At 37.2% G+C, this 25349-nt stretch overlaps 1 long non-coding RNA gene across 2 annotated transcripts in view; it reads right to left on the bottom strand.

Annotated features, from left to right (window-relative positions):
- Nucleotides 1–8881, bottom strand: part of LOC116860450 — a 56260-nt gene extending 47379 nt beyond the window's left edge. Inside the window, exons 1-2 of one of the 2 annotated variants that reach the window (XR_004381313.1) lie at nt 8720–8881; nt 5214–5440 (exon numbers count right to left, since the gene is read on the bottom strand). This is a non-coding gene — a long non-coding RNA (uncharacterized LOC116860450). Of the gene's footprint in view, nt 1–5213; nt 5845–8719 lie in introns of those variants that run through there. The other variant, XR_004381312.1, reaches the window with a different exon arrangement.
- Between the last annotated feature and the right edge of the window lie 16468 nt (nt 8882–25349).

Below are 25349 nucleotides of genomic sequence, written 5' to 3'. Positions count from 1 at the left end.
TAAACAAATGGAGCTGGAATCTTTAGGGCAGTGAAACCACTCTATATGATACATGTCATTATACATTTGTCCAAACCCATATTATGTATAATAACTAGAGGGAACTCTGATGTAAAATAAGGACTTTGGGTAATCATGATGTGTTCATGTGGATTCATTGGTTGTAACCAATGACTACTCTGGTGGGAGCTGCCGATGATGGAGGGACGGCACACGTGTAGGGGCAAGGGACATGGGAGATGTCCATACCTTCCTCTCGATTATGCTGTAAACCTACAACTGCTCTAAAAAAAAATCACATCTTGAAAATAAATGGTATTCAAAGTGTGAAAAAAAAAAAACAATTCTTGGTACCTGTTGGAATAAATCATAAAGATTAAAGGACATAAGGAAAGCTAATACTTCCATCAGAAAGTAGGATAGCTTTATTCTAATTCATGATTATTCTGACATAACCCGTGCGCATAGCAATTTAGTTTGGGGTTGTGATATTTTCATCCCAAACCAGCTTGTGACACAGTGGTTTTTCATAGTAAATAAAGGACCCACAAAGAAAACCCCTGGAGATTGCACAGCTGCCTGACACATGTAGTGCTAGAACAAGACCCATACCATTAACTGGTGCTCAGACTTGGTTCACTATACTGTACTGAGCGTAGAGAACCTAAAAAATTAGGCTCTAAGCAGGGTCATTTCCACATGGAAAGAAAGCCAGGGCCAATGTTCTGCATCTAGCAGCGGAAAGAGCAGTACACAGTGAGCTCAGGCCTATACTGAGATGTTTGCCCTCTTCTGCTGCTCTAGGTGCCTGAGCTGGAGCAGATCCCCTAACAAGCGCCAGAGGAGAGGGCAGGAAAGAACCTGTGGAGATAGGCTCTCGCTGTAGTTTGAAAACAGGTTTTTTTTTCAAAGTGCAGGAAATTCAAAATTGGAGCTTCTAGAAGCAGCTTACTAATACTGCAAAGGGGATCACACCTCAGTCATCCACATTTGCTTATTCAAAATATGCAAACCACATTAACTCCCAATTCCTATATGCAAAATGTCAAGGTGAAGTGAGAATTTTAAGAGGAGTCTCATAACACAGCTTCATTATTTCCATAAACACCGTGAACTTGCTGATGGCAGCACGAATTGCCTAATAAAATATTATTTTGGTATTAACCTTATTTTCTAAGACCACATCTTTACATCCAGCCTGATACAACCATTCTAGCAATCATTACAATCTTGACTTCCAAATAAGGTTCTAACATAACTCCTCTAAGAGAGGAGCAAACAGCAAAGACCCAGAAGTTCCTTAGCACCACTTTGGTAATACCTCAGGCCACCTAGTTTGATTTAAAAAAGAAAAGAAAAAAAATTTCAATAAAAAGAATCCATTCTTTACTGCCAATGAGGAGTTTTTAAAAATTACATTTAAAATTAAAAGCACTATAGCTGGTTCTTTTATTCTGGCTCCGCATTATAAAGGATAAAACAAGAATGGCCCTTCTTGCCTTACCTTTCATGGATCCGTGTGTTTATGTCAGTCCCTCTGCATGACATCCGTACAGGGGAGACAAACACAGTGGTAAGAGAAGAATCACGGCTCCATGCCTGCCCCCTAGAATGTTCACACAACCTTCTAACATTTATTATGCACCTTCTACGTGACAGAAATTTGTACTAAGTTCTGGGTTAATGATAAAAGATATAGCCCCTGTTTTCAAAGAGTTCACAGTCTTTTGAAGGACGTGACAAGCTGACAGACTGGAAAACTAGAGCCCAGACAGACCTATGCACAGTCCTGAGTACAGAGAGAGGGGGGAGAAGGTGGGGTCAGAAAAGTCTTCCTGACAGCTTGGAGCTGAGTGTTGAAGGTTAAGTTTGAATGAGCCAGGTGGGGGGAAAGAGGAAGGGTTTTAGGCCTAGGAACCAAAGTGTGCCAAGGCCCAGAGGCGTGAAAAACTGCCAGGGGGGTGAGAAAGGAGCCTTGTGGTCTGTGGTAGGGGTGTGGGTCTTCAGCCAAAGGTAATGGAGCTCCACTTTGGGAAAGTAACAAGATCAGATTCACACTTTCTGAAAGCTGTCTTTGGTGGCTTGGGTGGCACGCAATAAAGACATCCCAAACTGGACCAAGTTAAAGGCGATGCAAGAATTCAGAAAAGGCCTGAATTTCTTCAAACATGTGTCATCATCATCATCACCATCACCATCATTAATATATCGAGGGTCTACAGTCTCATAAGTACCATGTGTGCCTTATCTTATTCGATCCACACAATAATAATAGTGCCATTACTATACCCACTTTATTGCTAAGGAAAGCAGGTAAGAGACTTGCCCTCACAAAGTAGTATTTAGCAAAGTTAAGAATGAAGCTAAGGAGTTTTGGTATTAGGACCCATTGCTTAACTACAACCCCACACTGCTGCAAGTGATTTATGGAATGTAAGGAGTAGTCACATTACCAAGTTTGGGTTTCTATCACTTCTCTGGATACAAAGCACTCAAGTGGTAGGTAGGCAGGCAGGAGGCTGTGGCCATGACTCTTAATAATTAGGGAGCCTCAAAAATTATGTGTTCTCTGAGTCCATGTACTCAAGAGACAAAGAGGGGAAACATTCAAAATTATATAGTATAAGTACATGTTTTGTGGGGTGCCTGGGTGGCTCAGTTGGTTAAACAACTGTCTTTGGCTCAGGTCATGATCCTGGAGTCCCAGGATGGAGTCCGGAATCGGGCTCCCTGCTCAGCGGGGAGCTTGCTTCTCCCTCCGACCTTTCCCCTCTCATGCTTTCTCTCTCTTTCTCACTCTTTCTCTCTCTCAAATAAATAAATAAAAATAAAATCTTGTAAAAAAGAACATGTTTTGTGACCAATACATGAAGATTAAACACATCAAACTCTTAACTGGAAACCTAACTGATTTTATCTGAAAGAAAAAAAAAAGTCAAGAGTAATCCATTGCTCTCTTTGCTCACGGACTGCTGAACTATTATCCTAATGCTCCAGATTTTATTCCTCATAGTTGTATGGGTTTTTAATTCCAACCTGTTCCCTTCTGACTAACCCATTCTCTATGACAAGAACGTTTTATTTGTACTTTTGTACATACGTTACATTATCAAAATATTGACTATTGAACTTAGTATTTTATTATTTTGAAAAGATAGGATGATTGTACTCTATAATAAGCACATCTCATTTGAAGTGACAGTTTCCAGACCCATTCATCCAAGCAAGAACTTCATTATTTCTGGCAGAGATCCCAGAGAGGATCTCCATAACTCAAAAACTCAAGTATCACTTTTGTTCAGGACCAACCATTGTAATACTTCCAAAAATGTTAGAAATACACAGGTCCTCAAATCAATCTTAGAAACAATAATGGATATAGCAGGTAAGAATCATATTTCCAATTTCAAATATTTAGAGAAGTATCCTTATATTCAGGGATAAGTCTTTGATCACAAACAAAATGCAGCATTTCTAGATCTTTAGCAGAATTTGAGTCTACATTTTGTGGCATAGAAATTCTTTGTTCTTTTCTATACATAAAATTAATCTATTCCTTGTTTTTTTAAAGAGCCACACACCATATTTCATGAAAACACAGGAGCAAAGTAAATGATGCTCATCTTGGCCCTTGCTAATTGAAACAATTTTTTCAGATACTAAAGTGCAAATACAATCAATGTACTAAAAGTCCTGAATTATAATATGAACATAGACACTTCCTATTGCTATCACTTGACTTCTGTTAACCTTAAATTCTTGTTGGCGAAATAATATTTGTCTTTCAACTTATTTTGAAGTGGAAAGTAGAAGTTATGTGCCATGTAAGGGACTGTAAGCCCTTTGAGAGCAGGGACTCTGTATGTTCATTATTTCATGGCTAGCCCAATAATATCTTCCAGCTAAACAGTGCTTGCTAAATATTGGTTGAATGAATGAGTGAATGGAAGAATAAATGAAATGATGAAATAAAAAGAATTTAAACAATATCCTGATAATTCAGGCAAAACTGATTTTTTTATTTTGTTTCATTTTGTTTTGGTGTAGGAGAGGAAGGAAGATTCAAAAGCCAGGGTTATTGAACTTAATTGTCCACTATAATTGAATTCATAGAATAATTTAACTTAAATTCACAAGGTAATTTCTTTCCATTTACAGACACAATAATCTGATATGGGCACAGTGCCAACATGAACACTGGATTGCTGTGATCACTCAGAACTAACTCTGTTTTATTTGACTTTGTATTCTTTCCCAGGATAAAATTATTTCTTGCCCCTGTTTAGAATTTATATGTATGTCTGCTCATCTCCATTTCTCTAAGTAACCAATGGGTTAAACAAAATGTCTTTGTTTTGGTCAGGACAAAATAAAATTGAATTAAACTGTGTTTAATCCTTATTTCTGATTAACAATTTCTTATCAGTATTACAGGTTTAAAAACATTTGCTAAATTAGGATAAAATATACCTCTTATATGTTTATTTTCCTGACATTTAAAGAGCCAACTGTCTTTGACTTAAAAAAAAAAAAAGGAAAAAACGTGTAACATTTATCTTGAAGTCTAAATAAAACTGTAGTTTTTTTAAAAATCTGTGATATTTTTATTCTACCTTTATGATCAACATTTTAATCTTTTAAAAAGAGGAGGAAAATAAGCCAATCACAAAGGATATGAGGAATAAGTATTATTTTAAAAAAACACAAAGTAGAACATATACAGGAACATAGTTCAGGGAATTAACTCATATCTATTTAGAATCTTATAAATTAAAGTATCTTTTTCTGACATGATTCTAGGAACTTCATGAAATATTTGCTCTTATTATTAGCTCTTATAACTTTCACGGTTGTGTGGTTTTTAATTATTTCACAGCATGGCATGAACTTAATTCTCTAGAGGCAAATACTCATGAGCCCATCTTGATTACTTTTTACCCAGCATTTATTTAGAAGAAATAAGTAAAAACAGTGTATTAGGGTTTCTTATAAATAAATATCTCGGTATTGTCATAAACTCCAAAGATACAAGCTTTCAAAAACATAAAGCAAAAACACATTATATTCCCACTTTGGCTCAAGTATTTTTGATTACTTTCTGCAATTTGACTCATCAACTTCATATTCATTATTTTATTAGTACCCTTGAAATTCAGTCAATAACGTCATTGTCTTTGAACTACAGAAAATTCTCAGAATCCGATGCAACTTACCTTAAAGAGATTTGTTTTCACGAACTCTCTTTCCTATGACCTTGGTTCTCCATCCAAAGACAATGAAGAGACTCCCCTGTCTGCTCTTCCTTTCCTCTTCCCTGACATTCAGTGGCTTGATGGTTCCCTCTCTGTGATGAGCACCGCAGAAGACTCTCAGAGTATGTCTTCACTCCTGATGCCACACACCTTTTCTTGGCACTGCATCTGGTCCCAAGGGAAAATTCCTGCAGAAATTTCCTTCTCCATAATCTCTTGACAGATGGCTCTGCTGGCAAGAGCCTTAACTCTTAGGAGCCCTTTAATAGGCTTTTATTCTCCCGCATCGCCACCTCACGGGTTTTATTATTTAATGGCACATTGGTTGATTCCTCAATGTCCTAATGGGCTGAAGCATCATTGTCCCTTGTAGGACTTTCAGTTAATCTGTTTTTCTGTTTTTGATTTCAATAAATTTGCAAAGCTAGTTTTCTTTTAATATTTCATTATTTTTCTGCCTCTATACCTTGAGGAAATTGGAAAAAAAAGACTCAATTATTTATGTTAAAGCACAAACTGAATAAATATTGAACTGTTCAAATACAAATAAAGTAATTGGGTATGGGCATTGATAAAGCTGTAAACCAGAAAAAAAAAATCTCCCAAATATCAGTTTTCTTGACATTCTATGCATTCCTCTGATAAATGCCTTCTTTGTGTGCTTCTCCCGCCTCTGCCTCTCTTTCTCCCTCTGTCTCTCCCTCCCTCCCTCTTTCCCTCCTTCCTTCCCTTCTTCTCTCCGTCTCTCTTTTTCTTTCTCTCTCCAGCTGCCATCTAGATGATGTTACTTAAGACAGCAGACAGAATACTCATTTCTCAATTCTATCATCCTTATCCTTCAAAATGATGAAAATTAGGATGATTCAAAATGGGATAGCACACTAAAATGCCTACAAATTTAGGCAAGGGATTTGAGCCAGGGATCACGGGATCTTCATCCTTGAGATGAAGTAAGCAGTGGTGGGAAACAGAGCAGATTGGAGCAGTGTGCTCATTTGCACTCAAACTGCATTGTGACAAATATCTGTTTTTCAAAAGAATCCCCATATCTGTATTTTTATACAAAAAAAAAAAACTCATCCTTTTAAATGTTACAGGATACTTTATGGGAGCTAAGCCCCATACTGTGGCCCAGCCTCAGCCTGAGTATTGCCATATAATGACTTCTGATCTAGAATCGACTGAAATGAAATTAATGTCAATGCAAAGCACTACCATTTATAAATTATGAGCCCTTTTCTCATATGTGAATATGATGATAATAAAGTAGACTAGTTAATTCAAGTAAAAACAACCTATACTAATCTTTATTAAAGACTTTAGGCAGGGCATTAGCCAAAGAACCCATAAATGGTGTGGGCAAAGAGTAGCTCAAACCTGGATGAGAAGGACCAGGTTTACAAAACCCAATAATAATAAGTAATTTAATGAATAAAGAGTGAGAAATTTTGTTTGATTTGGTTTTATCTGGATTTCTTTCTCATTACTTAGGTACTCAGTACCTAGAGATTCAACAGTTGCATGGAACACTGTGCTCATTACATCCAGTGTCCTCCTTAATGCCAATCACCCAATTACCCCATCTCCCCACCCACCTCCCCTCCCAAAACCCTCAATTTGTTTCTTAGGGTTAAGAAACTCTCTCTCTGTTTTCATCTTATTTTATTTTGCCTTCCCTTCCCCTACGTTTCTCTGTTTTGTTTCTTAAGTTCCACCTATGAGTGAAACTACATGGTATTTGTCTTTCTCTAAATGATTTATTTCTCTTAGCCTAATACCCTCTAGTTCCATCCACATCATTTCAAATGGCAAGATTTCATTCTTTTTGATGGTTGAGTAGTATTCCGTTGTATATATACATATATACATATATATATACATATATATATACATATACATATATACATGTATATATACACATGCATACATGTATGTATATATATATCACATCTTCTTTATCCATTCATCTGTTTTTTCCAGTTATATAATTCATGTCAATGAATGCTCAAGCAGAAAAAAGAATTTCTGCATTACATATATACTTACCTTTCTTTATAAAAATTATATATCAGATATTTTGTTTGATATATATTAATAATATGTTAATATATTATTAGGCTGTTTTTTCACAAAATACTAAATATAGTATCAACTTTTCCTTATTTCAATCAATAATCTGCCACAATTTGGTATTTAAAGGGCTACATAGTATCCCATTGTTTGGATATAACATAACTTACCTGGCTAAACCCCTATACCAGGTACATTTTCCAATTTTTTCTTTACAATAAAGTATCTTTACTTAACAACTATTCCCTTATCTTCGTGTACATCTATTATAACTTTTCATGTCAAAATATATGTATATATCCTTCACAAAAGGTTGTGTCAGTTTACAATCCTACAACTATGATAAGTGAATTCATTTCCCTGCCTTCTCATCAAAATTGGGTAGAATCTATTTTAGGTGGAAAATAGATCATGTAATATTTTAACCTTACAAAACAAGCTTTCTTCTGCGTAAACCAGCTGAATGACTATTTTCCTTAATGATTTTTCTCTTGATTGACTGGAATGATAAGTTTATCTAGCAGTCTTCAGCATCAGCAAACTAACACCAGGCAATGGGAACCATCCAGACAGATGTCTGCGGGCTGACAGCTAAAGTACCTGGACATCAGCCAGCAGCAAAGGTGCTCCCCCACTTTGGGTCCCTGATACTTGGTGCTAATCAGATGGTTCATGCATTGGTTCTTGGGATGGTTAATTTTATGTGTCAATTTGACTGGGTCACAGGGTGCCCAGATTTTTGATTAAACATTATTTCTGGATGTGTTTGCGAGGGCATTGCCCAAAGACACTAGCATTTGAATCAATAGTCTGAGCAAAGCAGCTTGTGTTCTTCCCCAGTGTGGGTGGGTATCAGCCAATCTACTGAAAGCCAGAATATAACAAAAAGGCAGAGGAAGGGAGAATTCATTCTTTGTGCCTGCCTGTTGAGCTGGAACACCAGTCTTCTCCTGTCCTTGGACTAGACCTTCATGCTTGGACTGGAACTATACTATTGGCTTGCAGCTTGCAGGTGGCAGACTGTGAGACTTCTCAGTCTCCATAGTCATGTAGCCAGTTTCTCCTAATAAGTAAGTCTCTCTGTCTCTGTCCCTGTAGATAGATAGATAGATAGATAGATGATAGATATCCTATCAGATGCCTGACCAATAAGTATTGATTAAGATAGGAAAGTGGGGAAGCTTATTAGCTGATAAGTAAACTCTTTTCAAAAAATAGACTTTTAAAATCAAGATTAAATTGTGACATACATGTATCTCTAAAGAGAAATGTGATGTTAAGACTTGTGCCCATTGCAGCCTTATGCAGAGTACAAGAAACATAGAATCAGAATAAAACATTCTAGATATTGTGGGTAGAAACATCCTTATACCAGATGTGATTTTAGAAGGACTTACTTCACTCAGTAGTTGCCATGCGCTGGGTCCTTTATGACTCTTCTTAGGAGTTAATCTATTTCTTCTTTGAGAAAGTTCAATCATCACTGTATGAGAAATGATTCCTCTTGATGTACTCAGAACCATTGAGTGGCACTGGACAAGTGACCTTCTATACTTCAGTTTCCAATCTGTAACAGGGGAATAATTATAGTACTCACCTCATACTTGTTATCATAAAAGGTTAAATATAAAATGCTTAGATGATTGTCTGGCATGGATAGGACCTATATATTTTTTTCCTTACGTCATTATCACCATGCTTTGTAATATGATCCTATAGTTTCACAAACATGAGTATATTATAATAATTTATATCTTTGATGTATCCCAAGAGATGAATTCCTTTGGATCAAAGTCTGTTTCCTGAATTTTTATATTACCAAAGTTAGCACTTGTCTAGAACATATTAGATCCCAAATAAATATTTCTTTAATGGTGGATAGATAAGTAAATGGAAAAACAAATACATTTTTGCCAAAACATCAAGTTGGATGTTCCCTATTACAGTCCCTCTTTCTGTTTTCTGCTTCTGGTTCTTAGCTTCATCCTTTAATTAGTTACATAGTTAAATTAGAACCAGGTAAATTAGAACCAACAAAGATTATACCTAAAGTCAATAAAAATATTTTGAACCTCAACCATAAACAAAGCTCTTATTTTTATTTTTTTTTTTAGGGCAGTTTCCTCATTAATGGCATGTTTGTCACAGAAGACCTAAAGCATGATAACTGATACTATAGTTAGGACAGGCAGAATATTGGTCTTAACCTTAAGGGGAATATATTTAGTTTTGTGTGAAAGATCATGATTTAGTGTCTAAGTAAGAGCATTATCAAAATGTGATCATTAGGGACTCAAGCTTCTGTCTGTAAACCAGGTTATCAGGTTGACGGTAGAACCACATGACCTAAACAAGTTAGCTGTTCTGCTTTGGAAACCCATGGAAATGCCAAAAGCTAACAGAATTCTTAGGTGTGATCCAGATTAATTTCAGAGCAGTTTTTAAAGTTTAAGAAGAAATGGTCTTTTCTTGTTTCCTCCTTCTCACCAAAGCATGGACTATTTATATCACATATTAATAGTTCTGACTTAGTGCACAGGTGTCATTAATGTGAAAAACAGCTCCTTCTACATGATTCTGAGAATGACAAATGCAATCTAAACAATGAACTTCCACAAAGTTCAACTGCTTTCAATTGAAATCAACAATGAAAATTACATCTTCCATATAAGCAGAGAGAAGAATGAAGAGGAACTGTACCCTCGTTGCAGAAAGGCTATAATGATGAACTGGAATGTAATTAAATGCTAAATATATAGAGAAAAACTATTTTACACAATCATTGTATGATCTGTATTCAAATTAAAGGAGAAGAAAAGATTTTAGTTAGATAGTCTTCAAGTATGGGTGGACATGTGGGAAAAAAATGAGTATAGAATTATCAGGGATGGTTTATATGCCCAGAAGTTGGTCATACTCTTTCTTTTCCTATGCATCCTAAAAGAAGAGTTGATTTTTACTCAATCTCCTGTTAGGTGCCAGGCTAAATAAGTTTTTTTAATTGGTATTTATTTATTTAAAAGATTATTTATTTATTTTAGAGAGACAGAGAGAGAGAGAACCAGAGTGCATAAGCAGGAGGAGCAGCAGAGGGAAAGAGAGAGAATCTCATGCAGACTCCAAGCTGAGCACAGAGCCCTATGCAGGGCTCAATCTAATGACCCTGAGATCATGACCTTGAGATCATGAGCTAAGCTGAAACCAAGAGCCAGACAATAAATGGACGAGCCACCCAGGTGTCCTTCTTACTGGTATTTAAATAGGAGTAGAGAATATTAAATCTTAAAGGGAACTTAGAGCTCATTGATTCAATTCCCTTCTTTTTACTGATAAAGACGGGGCATGAAAATTATAGCTATTAAGAGATTTCCTCAAAATGCCAGTTAATAACCAGTACAAACAAAACCCAATCCCAAGTTCACTGCCTTCAAAATATAAAAAAACCTCCTGCAGACAAAGGTAGGCTTTGATCACCACAGAGCTGAGAACTTCAATTTAAAGAAATTTAAGATTGAGGCACCTGGGTGTCTCAGTCAGCTAAGCATCTGTCTTCTGCTCAGGTCATGATCCCAGGATCCTGGCATCAAGCCCTGCATCAGGCTCCCTGCTCAGTGGGGAATCCGCTTCTCCTTCTCACTTGGGAGCTCCCCCTGCCTGTTCTCTCTCACTCTCTGTCAGATAAATAAATAAGTTTTTAAAAAATAAATAAATAAAAAGATCTAAGCTTGATATGGACACATTTCACTAGGAACCACCATGGAAAATCATATGCCACTCTAATGCTCCTCCTTGTGAATCACACTGTGTAACTTGGAAAGAGACAACAATGCCTGAACACCTGATTTATTTTTAATAAATCAACTGTGAGTACACTCTTACCCAAGACTAACACGTACCTAGACTAACACATATCTACTTATGAAAGTATTAGACTAATTCCATACTAACACAAGTACTCCATGTGCACACATTGGTGCCCTCTACTGGGACTCCAGCCTCCCAATAATTCAGCGATCAAAGTATTAAGTAGTAGCATGATAGGATTCTCTAAGACCCAACTCTGAAACTGGCTTCTATTCATTCATGGGTGATCGTGGTTGTTTTGTGTTTTTTTGGTTGTTTGTTTGTTTTTGTTTTTTATTTATTTATTTGACAGAGAGAACGAGAGAACAAGCAAAGGGGGAAGGGGAAGCAGCAGGCAGAGAAAGGAGCAGGACCCCTATTGAGCAGGGAGCCCAATACAGGACGCAATCCCAGGGCCCTGAGTACATGACATGAGCCAAAGGCAGATACTTAGCCCGCTGAGCCACCCAGGCACCCAAGTGATCATGGTTGTTAAATATGTTGGTGTTGTCCCTGGACCAGCTCCTCCATTTCCCTTCTGTAAATGTTAAATGGCAGCCTTTGAATCAAGTACCCTGTTACCTCCCTATTTATCTGGAGATAAACTAGGCATAATGAATAACCGCTATTCAATGCATTAATAAGAATTGGACGTTTAAATATCTAATGTTCCATTGAAAAGTCTGCTAATGTGCCACTCTGAAAGTCTAGGATAACTGTTGAAAGATTAAAAGACACTTCTGCTTAGAAATAAGACTCAAAGCATGTAGTCTAAAGTTTCCGGCACAAATTATTTTCTTGTGGTATAACACTGTGCCCTTAAGTAGTGCTACCAATACAAACCATTCCTGCTTCAATCCAAAAGACTAATGGACAAGTTAGAATCTTCAAAGGTGGAGAAAGAGTCTATCTCCTGCCTCCAGGACTGCACCCCAAACCCTGTGAAAACTTGGCCCATCAAACCGATGCAACATTTTGTTTAAAAAGCAGTCAAAATGTGGAGTGGAAAGTCGTCAGTGAATATCTCCCCCTGTAAAAAAGAAAGACAACAGGGAAACCAAGTTGGTGTCTGAGATAAAATAGAAAGAGGAAATGAGCACTCTAACAAAATACCACATAAAACGTAAACCAGCACAGAACAAATAAAATAATGCAAACCGGGAACAATCCAAACCGATACAAACAAGTGCAAAGGGTCTTATTGGCACACTGGCAGACTCAGAATCTGAGAACGACAGAAGTATTTAATTGTAGAGTAATACTTAAATGATGTTTTACCTCAAGAGAATCATCCCAGTGAAGAATGTGAAAACGGTTGGGCAGCTGTGTCCACCCCTTCTAACAAAAGCCCAGCTGCAGGAAGAAAAGCCAGAAACAGAAAGGAGACAAAGAATAATGAATGAGAGGATGAAATCTAGAAAGAAAGAGAGAAATTAAAATGAGACAGTGAAAAATTAAGCTGCAACTCAGAAAGATAGGCCAGAAAAAAAGCTTTAAACAAACTGTAGTAAATGTAATTTAGAATGTTTTTAAACTCAACTACGGAAAATAAGGCTTTCTGGAAACTAATTTGTAAGACTGGCAAATACGTGGAATTCTTGCCTCAGTGTAGAATGACTGAAAGATGGGCCTATGCATAAACCATGTTGGCCCTGGGTTGGCCAGAGCAATTTACGAAGCACCCGCCACCGAGAAAATGGTTGAATGTTTGGCTGCTTTTCTCTGGTTCTCAGTCTGAAACAAAGTACAAAGCCTCCACAGTTCTCCAATATAGCAAAAAGGAAAAGACGTGATTTGTAGCTTAGGAAAGCATATAAGAAACTTTGTACTGAAATTATGATAATGGTCAAGGGCCTTACAATTTTATGGCAAACAAATGAACACTAGAAGAGGCAATTCAGCCCAGTGGATGGGCTCTGCAAGCAGACTACTTAAGTTCAAGTCTGTTCTACCCACTTCCTAGCCTTGTGTTCTTGATGAAGTTCCTTAACCCTTTCGAACTTCAGGTTCCCCATAGCTAACATGGGAAAGCAGTGATGCCTAACGCAGAGGTTTATTATGAATATTAAATAAACTAACCTGTATAAAACTATCAGAACAGTGTTTGCCAATGTTCGATAAATGATAACTCTTATTATTTTGTGTATTCTTCATGCCATCTCTGCTACACTCCAAAAAGGTCTGATTTGGTTTGTTTTATATTTAGCTCGTTGTTAACACGTATAATATGTTTAGTAAATGAGTAACATTAGATGACTTAATATCATGCCTACAACAAGTTAATAAATGAATGTGTGTTGAGCACTTTCCCTGGGCTCAGCAGTGCAGTGCATAAGGTACTTATTTAAAAACAAACAAACAAACAAAAACAAACAAAAAAAAACTTCTTTCCTTTATTTATTTGAGAGAGAAAGAGAGCATGAGCCAGGAGAGGGACAGAAGGACAGAATCCCAAGCTGACTCCCCGCTGAGTGCAGAGCCCAATGTGCAGGGCTCAGTCTCATGACCCTGAGATCATGACCTCAGCAGAAACCGAAATTCAGACACTCAACTGACTGAGCCACCCAGGCACCCCCCCAAAGGTACTTATTCAGTGACCAAATAGAGTCCAGCTTTATGTCAAAGTAGGTAGTACCAAAATCTAAGTTCAATAGATACTAGAACGCAGGGTAAATACGTGAGAACCAGGATCATCAGAGAAGGTTTTGGGAGAAAGTAGAAACAAAGTAAGCCTTGGAGGATGTGCCCAATCAAGACAGGCATAAAGCAAAAAAAAATGCTTCCTACTAAGAAAAATAGTATAAGCAGGATTATAGGTGAATGTTGAATACAGTTAACCCTTGAAAGACATGGGGGTAGGGACACTGACAGAGTTGAAAGTCTTCATACAATATTTGAAACCCCCCAAATTTAACTACTAATAGCCTACTGTTCACCAGAAGACTTTCCAATTACATAAACGGTCGATTAACACACATTTTGTATGTCATGTATATCACATACCGCTTCCTTACAATAAAGTCACCTAGAAAAAAAGAAAATGTTATTAAGAAAATCATAAGGAAGAGAAAATACATTTATAGTATGTACTGTATTTATCAAAAAAAGACCCACATACAAGTGACCCAGGCAGTTCAAACCCATGTTGTTCAAGTGCCAACTGTACATCTGAAACTGGCCGGACTGAAGTGAATGGAGCTTTTCGAGTGGAGAAAAAATGGACAATGGGTTATTTTGTATAGTTGAGGTAGACTGTGGAGGGCTGTAAGAACCAGAGGAGTTTCTCACTTGAAATAGCATAAGGTAAGGAGTGAATGTTATGAAGTGAAGTGATAAAAATAGTATTTCATAAAGACTGGTCTTGATAAGGTATGCAGGCAGAGCACAATCAGAAGACACAGGTGTAAGAAGGCTTGGAGGACATTGTAGTTATCTAGGGGTGACATGATGACACTAACTCAGGTTGGGGAAAGAAAAATGGAGGTTTTACTGTGAGTGAAATGGCAGTCACTGGACTTTGAGCAAAGGGGTGAAATTATCTGATTTATCTTTTAGTTGGGTCTCTCTGCCTGCTCAGTTGAGAATACATTGAAAGAACCAAGAGGAGGAATGGGAACACCTGAGTGGACCCCATTTATAATTTGGAGCACCGAGGTGGTACTGTCAGTTAATCATCGAATTCTTGGTTTTGGCTCAGGTCACGATCTCAGGGTCATGAGTTCGAGCCTCACGTTGGACTCCATGCTCAGTGTGAAGTCCGCTTGAGATTCTCTCCATCTCCCTCTGCCTCTCCCCCCATTTATGTGCATTTCCCCCCACCACAAAATAAATAAATAGATCTTTAAAAAGTTCTGGAAAAAATGATGGTGGCTTGGATCTCACATAAGTGGAAGAGGTGAGTAGCTACAATCATTACATTGTGAACGGGCTTCATGGGTGGGTATCTTGGGCTGGCATGCAGGATTCCACCTCAGATTTAATGCTCTATTGTCACGGTCTTGAAATTCTTAATAATTTTTTAGTAAATGGCCTCACATTTTTATTTGCACTAGGTGCTACAAGTTATGTAGACAGTTGTTGTTGTTGTTGTTTTGCTCTTTTTTTTCCAAGATGATCCCGCTAATTGTGAATGGAAAGATAACAGGATTTACCAATATACTGGAGGTGAGCATATATAAGAGAAAAAGAAGGAGCTGATGATTATTCCAAGGTGTTTGGCTTGAGTATTTGGAAGAAAGGATTTCGGAAAATGGAAAAGACTGTGGAAAACATAAAATTTTGGAGGAAGGACTAGAAGTTCAGTTTGGACATATAAATTTTGAGATGTTTATTTTTATGAGATTATCATCCAAGTAGAGGTATCTGGAGTTCAAAGGGGAGTTTCAGGCCAAAGGTGTAAGTCAAAGTGACTGACAATATTTGGAAGCCTTAAAACTGAAAGAGAACACCTGCATAAAGAGTATAAATTTGAGGGGCACCTGGGTGGCTCAGTGGGTTAAGCCTCTGCCTTCAGCTCGGGTTGTGATCCCAGGGTTCTGGGATCGAGCCCCAAGCTGGGCTCTCAGCTCGGCAGGGAGCCTGCTTCCCCCCGCCCCCACCTGCCTCTCGCCTACTTGTGATCTCTGTCAAATAAATAAATAAAATCTTTAAAAATATATATAAATTTGAAAGAGAAGTCTAAGTGCTGAGCCACAAGGCAGTCCAATCTGCCAATGACAAGTGATGAGGCACTAGCAAAGGTGATTAAGCAGGATCAGCCAGAAAGATAGCAGGACATTCAGAAGATGGTGCTGGAAACCAAAGAAAGAAAATATATCCAGGAAAAGTTGATGATAGCCCAAGTAAAAAGAGAGTTGGGATATGAGCACTGAATTTAATTAATGACATGGAGGTCATCAGTGGTAAGAAATGTTTCCGGGGAGAGCTAGAGGCAAAAGCCCAGTTAGATTGGATTCAGGAGAGAAAGAGAGGAGAAGACTGGGACACTGCAAGTATAAGCATCTCTGAAGAATATTGCTATAAGCAATGCAAGAGGAAGCCGGAAAGGGATGTAGAAGTTGGTACTGTGGAGAGGGCAGGAAGTCCAGATAATCCAGAGTCAAAAAATGAAATGCAATTTTAGAATAACAGCTTGATTTTAGGTACATGAAGTCTGAGACTATGGTGGGCCAAATGGAAATGTCCAGCGGGCATCTAGAATACAGGGACAGATAATGTCTGAGAAGACAGAATTGGAATTATCCATAGTTTAGATTTTATTCACACATAAGTGCAATTTGGGGCTATAAAAATAAATTTGCCTGGAATAAAGGTGTATGGAGAACAATAGAGAATTGAAGAAACCAATATTCTGAGTAAAGTAATAAAACATAATCAAAAGCACTGGGCAACCTTCCCAACTTGCACTCCATTTAGGTGTAGTTGTATTTCCACTGGCAAATTAAGGTGATTATCTGAATAATTAAATACTCACACAAAAGCTTTAGTCCAAATTAGTTGGATATTTTACAAAAACAGGCTCTATTTTATATGAGAAAGTCTATTATCGGATTTACTTTTTTTCTGCTTTTCTCAGTCTGCATAGAGAGTTTATAGGTGATTTACACTCTATAAAGAACATTGTTTAAAAATGAAACAAGCTAAAAATCACTACCTGCTAACTGATACCAAGAACCACATTGTCTACGTGCATTTCCATATCCCTAAAATTGGGATTTTTTTAGGATAAGATGAAGGCGTAAACAAGGTAACATACTTTGGGCGAAAGCATACGGCTTGTCAATATGTGTGTGAAGGAAACTGAGCAGCAATGACTGCTTTTCACTGAGGCTTCAGCAAAATCCTCACATTCCTGGCCTAATGTCCTTGTAATCTTTAAAATCGAATCAAAGGGGTAATACCTTTCCAAGCAAAAACGCCACACACACACACACACACACACCAGAAAACGAAGGCCAGGTGAACAGCCCTAGAAGCAGAATGAAAATTTGGGCCTTGTTCATAGCAGGGGGAAACTCAATCACTTTCCTCACTGAAATGACGCCGAGGGCAGCCGACTCACACCTCAGCAGGCGCATACTGCTTAGAGCAAAAGAAACAGTTCAGATTTGGGGTGTTGGATGCTCATGTTTCTCTTTGTTTTCCAAGATGATCCCGCTGACAATGATTACTGTCTACGGATTGTAATCTAAGAAGCATTATAAGGAAACATAAGAAATGTCACATTGGAGCAGACAAACGAGCCTTATTATGGCTCTGACAGTGGCACCAAGGGACATTTTGTGGCAGAGCATGAATGTTACTCTAGCAACCAAAAGAATATTATTACTTTTTTACCTCAAAAAGTTCTCCCCCCCACTTTTTAAGGCACTTCGATAAAGAGCTCAAGAAGAAGACCTGGGAAGCCAGCCAGAAGAATGTGCGCAGCCGAACCCTTCTTCCTCTGGGCCCCCAGAAGGTAGCAATAATGGCTTCCCTTCAGCACTGTGGGCGAATGCCTTAGGAAACAGAATTTTTACCAGGAAAAATCAGCATATCATAGTTCTTTTAAACACAAAGTGTCCTCTATAATGTCAACAGCTAAGCATAGGTGGTAGCTATAGTTTTTTATAGTTTTTAGATATCCAACAAGATTCTCCAAACCTGTATTCCCGCTCCCCTCTCTGACCTTGGCCTAGACATTCACAACACCTGTATCCAGACTTTCTCGACCAAAATTCCTCATCGGAGCGAGAGAACTCAGAAAGTAATCCAAAAGACAAAACCAGTACCTTTATGGAAGCAAGAGATGAGTTCATTTATCACATACATTGGATGCTTTCAGGGTATAGGGCCTCCGCTGAGACAAGCTGACTGAATCGTGGTCGGGACTGAGAGGGGAGATCCCGGAAGACTTAATCATAGATGTTGGGAAACAAGAGCTCTCTTTCTAGTTGGAACAAGGAAGCGTGGACCAATAGTGAATAGGTTCCTTAGGTGCATGAAGGGTATCTGTCTGCATAGGAGCGAATGAGAGCACTTTACAGGGAGCAGGGTGTACTGGTAGATCCGTGAGAGTGAAAGCCAGGGCCAGAGGCCGTGAGAGACCTGGTAATACCAGTAGAGTCTCTGAACTCAAGACAGCCAACTTCAAGTCCACTCATGAATTAATTGGTTACAATTAATTGCCAAAAGCGACTTTCCTAAAAACGACTTGGCAATGGTTTCTGTCAATGTACAAAGAGTCTTGAATAATATCATAGGAATGTATAACAAGTCATTCAACACAAAAAATTTAAACTATAAATATTAAAATCATCAAGCAAAAACAAAGATGTACCTTTTTCCTCTTATTCCAAATTCCTGTTTATTAATACAAATAACTAAAATATTGTGTGTACCTACCATGTATGGGTACTCTACTAGCAGTTTTATAATTAGGCTGTGGCAATCTTGTGAAGCAAGAATTGTATCCATGTTAGGACACTGGAGTTCAATGAGATTACATAATTTGTATAAAACTACAAAATTCTATCAGGTACTAAACAGAGGTAAGATTTGGCTGAAATTTTATCTGAAATCTAGGCTTTTTTTTTAAAGATTTCTTTTATTTATTTAGAGACAGTGCAAGTGAGGGAAAGGGCAGAAGGAGAGAGAAAATCTCAAACCAACTCCAAGCTAAGTGTGGAACCTGATATGGGTCTTGATCTTACGACCCTGAGATCATGACCCTGAGATCATGATCTGAGCCAAAATCGAGAGTCCAAAACTTAACTGACTGAGCCACCGAGGCACCCCTGAAATCTAGACTTTTTTTTTAAGATTTTATTTATTTGACAGAAAGGAAAATGAGACAGAGAGGAAAGCAAGCCCATACACAAGCAGGCAGAATGGCAGGCAGAGGGAAAGGGAGAAGGAGGCTCCCTGCTGAGCTTAACCTACTGAGCCACCCAGGTACTCCTGAAATCTTGTCTCTCAATCACTAAATTATATTACCAGACCAACAGATACTAAAAATATGTTGGTGCATTACAAAATTTGTTGTCTCCTCAGCAAATTTTTTCATCTGCCCTCTAGTAACAGGAGAGAAAATAGTAATACTACCCAAGTTAGTGAAGATGAAGGTTAGACTTAGGGGAAAAAAAAAAAAAAAATATATATATATATATATATATATATACACATATCCACACACACACACACACATACATAGCACTTAAATTGTCATTTTTAAGCTATAAATTTATAAACACATTTTAGAAGATCATATCACAGGTTATAAAAAGTTTAGCTCAAATCCAGTGACTTGAGTAACTCTACTTTTTATTTACTCAAAGGAAATCATAGTATAAAGTAATCCAGAAGCATAGGGACATTTATTGTAAAATTGTTCTATAATTAAAAGTAATAATAAATCAAATGTCTATAAAAAAAGGATCTGCAGTTTGCATAAATTACAGCCATACTTACAATTATGATGTGTGCTTATGATATAATGTGATGTTTGATGGTCTAAAAGTACATTTGATACAAGAACAAGTAAAAGTGGGATACAAAAGTTGTATATAAATATAAAATTTTAAAACATTTATAAAATAAGGATTTAAATGAATGCCAAATCTGACAGTGTTATTTTTAGGGTGTTTGGACTGGGGGGCTAGGGGAGGGTTATAGAAGGGCAGAGTTAAGAAAACGTTTAAGAGCATCATTGTTATTTTAGAAAAATCCAGTTTCAGCTAATTTTCATTTTCTTTTTCTAATTTGCATGAAAAGCATGGTTTCCTTTTCTCAAAAGGTTTCTAAAAATATCAAGTACTTACATTTATGATTTTGGCCCCAAAATTCCATTAGTACCCCAACCAGACAGAGAGCTCCTTAAGGGACCAAATACATTGTAGGGCCTCAGTAAGTACTTAGAGTGAACTGAACCATTCAATGGAATGAATATATATAGTATATATATAACATATATATTTTATATATATAACATATAAACAAATATAAACATATTATGTATATTATGAATTATGATATGAATATATATAATGAATTATGATATATAATATATCATAACTCAGTGGAAATATAAAACTAAGTCACAGAAGGTAAAATCAGAAAAAAAAATTATATTAAGCTATTTTCTTTGGGTACTTCACCCAATTAAATGCATAATTAGCTGAGGGAATAGTCGCAAAGTATGGTGTACTTCAAACAGCTCTACTTTCCACAGTAGTCTGCGATATTTCATTCATCAAACATTTATTGATTGGAAGATCATACTATTATCCTGAGACACTTATGAAAATTAAAGGAGGTGCAATTAATAATTAATGCTGAGACCATAGGAATAAACCAGGACATACAGTCACCCCATTTATTGAGAATTTTTTCTGCAGAAACTGAGGTCGGCACTGTGAAAGTAATTAAGACATGGGTCCTTCCACAAAAAAGTTCTATTATTTCTATTAATATATGTTTTCCTTATCATAGAACTACTTTCACAAGTCATGTAATATCTTTCCTCTTTTTACTCGACAAATATTTTTCATGTAACTACTCTATGACTGTGAGCGTCTAGAAACTGGAATATAGCAATAAATGAAAGAAGATAATCCTTGTTCACTCCTATATTCCAGGGTAAATTCATAACAAAAGAACCAATTAAAAAAATCAAATCTACTGACATTAGATAGTGCTAAGTGTTAAGAAGAGCAAAAGACATGGAAGAGTAGAGCAAATGAGTGGTGGAGAGAGAAGGCATGATTTTAGATAGCGTAAACAAGAAGGAGCTCACTATTAAGAAGACATTTGGTAAGAGAGCTGAAGAAAAAATGAATGAATAAGTCATGAGTATATGAGGGGAAAGCATTCCAGGCAAAGGGAAGAACAACTGTAGAAACCCTGAGGAAGCAAGGAATGAGGAACACGGGAAAAAACAACATGAGTGAAGCCATCAGCAGCAATCAGTTAGAGGAATAACCCAGGATTGGACCATCAGGTAGACCTCTATGTGTACTGAAATTAATCAAATAAATTCAGATTTACCTTATCTATAGATATGTCTTTTATAGATTTCCATGATAACCTAATTCAGCTTTCATCTCCCCAGACTCCTGTTCTAACGCAATTGGGTTTCCCTAATAACACCACTGATTATCTTAATTGACAATCTCAGAAATTTTGTTTGGTCAATTTTGGATTGCCACAACAAAAGTGTATGTAATATTGTAGCCCTTCTCAGTGCATGTCCACCATGATTTTATAAAAGGGACAGCAAACACAACAATTGCTTAAAGCTTAAACAAACAAAAGATATTTTCAGGGAGAAGAGTTTTTTCAATGGCTTCCCTCTAAATTGCCAAGGAAGCCTGACTTTTAATTAGTTATGTTTTCATTTTTAGTTCTAAAACCAATGGCTTTTTTATTGCCTTCACCCAGGATGGACTGCCCCCCGAGAGTTCACCCTTGCTGTGCCACTGTACACAACTTTCAAACACCTTGCTCTAAATGTATAAACCCCCAGCTATATATTTAACTGACTCCTTAAGACATGTCCACTGGGTCCTAACACATGCATTCCAAATTCCACAAATTCAAACTTATTTGATCTCATTTACCTCTCCCACCAAATCTACCCCCAAACTCCTCTCTTGTTCTGAATCATAGGCAGGGGGGGAGGCATTTACTCAATTGTCTGACCCAGAAACCCAGAAATCAGCCTCACTTCTCACTCTTGAATAACCCCAAAATGTAATCAACCCCCAAACCTACGGACACCACTTCCCAAAATGTTCACATCTACTTGATCTTTGACAGCCATTAGCAACACCTGGATGATTCAGTAACCTCCTTCCCCACCTCTCAAATTCTAATTCTTCTCACCCAACTCCAAACTTCACCTTCAATTTATTTTCCACTCTATGGTTAGAGGTATCTATGTATGCAAATCTGAGTTTGAATTACTTGCATGACTTCAATGACAACAGGCTCCATGACACTAACCATGCCCTGAAGGAGCCCTGCCCACCCATCCAAACCATTTCCAATCATTTCGCCCTCATGCTTTAAGCTCCAGCCATACTAAACTCATTCCTCACATACCACAGGCTCTCCTGGGCTTTCGAATATACTGTTTCTTCTCTCTAGGATGCCAATTTAGGAGAACTTCAAGTCTTAATTCCAATGATACTCCTGCCCTTTCCCTTCCACTTGCCCCTAGCCCAAGGCTTATCTTCTGTTCCCAGTCAGTCTTGTCTGTTCAGTAAACTGGAAGCTCCTTGAAGGCTGGGTTTGTGCCTCTTCACCCTGGTTTCCCAGAACCTACCTCAGTATCTGACACAATTATAATATTCTGGAAATATAATTTTGAAAACTTTAAATCAATGCACTTTCTGCCACCAACATTAAGTTAACAGGCTTATTTATGCCAGAAATAAAGGGTAATTTCAAGGAAAGTCACAGCGGGGGGTTGGGGAGGTGGGTAAAAAGGATAAATAGAGACAAGTTCTCACCTGAAGGGAAGACAAAGGGAATAATCACTTCGGTTCAAGGGGGAGAAGAAAGATGTGAGATCAGGACTAAAAGGCTCCCCCCACCCAGGGTAAAACTCAGGGGCTCACAGAAATATCTAGATATAGTGAGCAGAGGTCAACTGTGATAGGACACTATGGAAACCCCAGATGGTCTGAGGTGACGTCCATGACATTGAAGAGAGAGTGTGTTGTCTCCTTAGCACCCCATCAAGAACAAGACAAAGGCAGAATGGCACCAGTGGAAAGAAAAGTTTCAGTAGATGATTCTGTAATGATACACTATTTATATTAAAATGTGTCATTTTTATAGAGTGACAGTAACAGACTAGGATTTCTTTCACAGAGGAAATACAAGAGAATTGGGTGGACAAAACTTGGGGAAAAGTTGTGTTTTTTTCTTATAAAATAAATAAAGCATTAAAACAGGGAGGTAAAATGGTAGAAGACTCTCCCACTACACAGAAAAATTTCTGGTTGGAAAATCCCAGTCACCATTTTTGGCTGTGATACATGTTTGAACTCTAGGCCCCAAGCTGACATTTCAGAAGGTTTATGTCATAATGGCTGCCAGAACCCCCATGCATATTTATACACAGAAATCATCATTTTGCCACCAAATTACTAATACAACTAAAAAGAATTGGGAAAAGCCAATTACCTTATGTTATAAAATATTTATGACTCACTTTTGAATCACCCTATGTATTTCAAATATCAGCCAATCTAATAGTCTCAACCCCTACATGATGAAGGTATGTTGATGCCTGATGAAAACTAAACCAGGACATTTGCTTTAAGTTTTCCAAAATAATTTCTATAAAATTACATTTTCTGCTACTATAGCAGAGAGCTTCATTTATGTGATATTTTGCTTGTTGTTTGAAAATGTGTTATCAATTAGAAATAGAAGTTTAATTAGTGAGACTTAGAAGAACAAGCAGAAAACTTTTTCCCAGCCTAACCTAAGATTATTATTTATTTAAGTTTTTTATTTAACTAAAGTAAGATCCAAGTAATCTTTTACTTGAAGTAGTCTGATTTTGCAATCAAACCTAATTATTTCCCTATGCCCAAAAGCTATATTGACATCAGCAGTTTTATGACAATTTTTTACTTCCAAAAACAACAGGTAGCTTAGAGATTGATCACTGGAAGGCTAGTGGCCATTTTCTATAGTTTTACATTAAAAAAAAAATAAAAAATAAAAAACTGCTGTGCTATCCATAAAGCAAACAGTAAAGTCTATTTGTAACACTCTTATTTTCAGTGCTCATTCTTTAAGGCTGTAGTGGACATTTCTAATACCATTTAAAATATTTTATTATTTACAGCATTTTTCTCTAAGATATTTGAAAGCATGATAAGAAGGCTTTATTTTATGGAACATTTACTGGGCTAAATAGTGTTTGAGCTCAGCACAATTCACTGTCCACTACATAAAAAAACAATGTTATGTAATATTGATGAGCTGGTTGTTCCTTAGGATCTCAATATCATGTCTCAATAAAAATCAGTCAAGAGTCCATGTTTAGCCAACAGATATGGCTGAAGTGGATATTAGTATAAATGCCTTGGTTTGCTGTGTTGAAGTCTTCAGATTTTATTGGTAAAAATACAGTATGCTGGTGGATAGGGCTGGAATGCTGTACTCTCAGACTTGGTACCAAATTGAACACTTCATTTTGTTTGGGGAATTTAAATAAATAATAGAATAGAAGACATTAAGATTTCATTTAAGTAATTTATTTTATACCCAAAAATGTTTAACTTTTTTTTAGCCTTTTATTTGTTTATACCGTGTACATCTTTATTTTACTGTGTCAAGGGTTGTGAACGAGCTGGTCACACAGCATGTTTAAGGATATTATTCCAAAAGGAAGATACAGAAGAAAGATCTCATTTTAACTAAGAGATATGAGCCTTGTTTAATAGTTCCAATATTCTCGAATGTAGTTAATATTCTTACATTTCTGAAGGGGATAAAAGGGGAAATTTAGGAGAAATTAAATGATTTACCAATGGCCACATAAACAGGAAGTGGCAGAGGGAAGCTAGTGAGCTGGTGGTATCTGAGTCTCACCCTGGTCTTTAACCTCCATCCCACTTGCTTAAACATGGACCTGGATTTCCTGTTATACCTTGGCCTTCCTCTTCCCTAGTCATTCTTTTTGATTCAGCCTTTTCTACTTCTGGTTTTTCCTTTTTTGTTTCCACTTAGTTCCTATCAAGATAGACTATGCCATTCAGAATCAGCATACAAAAGTCAACAAAAATTAGTTGTGAGAAGAAACCTTTAAAAACCACCATGTTATGCTTATCAACATGCCCTTGTCATAGGCAGAACAATCTTTGACAGTTCACTGATTTGAAAGATTTTATTAAGGGTAGGAAAAGAAAAAAGTTGGAGCATCAGGAAGTAGCAATCACACATCATTCATTAAGGGCTTACCTAATGCCTGGCACTGAATTGAGCCATTTATAGACAGTATCTAATTTAACCTCCACCACAACCATATGGCAAAAACATTACTCCTGGTAATTTACTGAGGAGAAATCTGAGGCCTGGAGACATTATGCAATTTACCTAAGGTTATACAGTTTAACAGGTCAAGCAGAAATTTGGACTTGCCTTTGATGGATTCTGGAGATCATGGGACAATAACCATTTGGGTGA

Source organism: Lontra canadensis, unplaced genomic scaffold, assembly GCF_010015895.1.
Source record: "Lontra canadensis isolate GAN:19392208 unplaced genomic scaffold, GSC_riverotter_1.0 scaffold4, whole genome shotgun sequence".
In the NCBI taxonomy this organism is placed as follows: Eukaryota; Metazoa; Chordata; class Mammalia; order Carnivora; family Mustelidae; genus Lontra; species Lontra canadensis.
The sequence above is the reverse complement of the archived record's forward strand: the minus strand, read 5'-3'. Positions and strand labels throughout refer to the sequence as shown.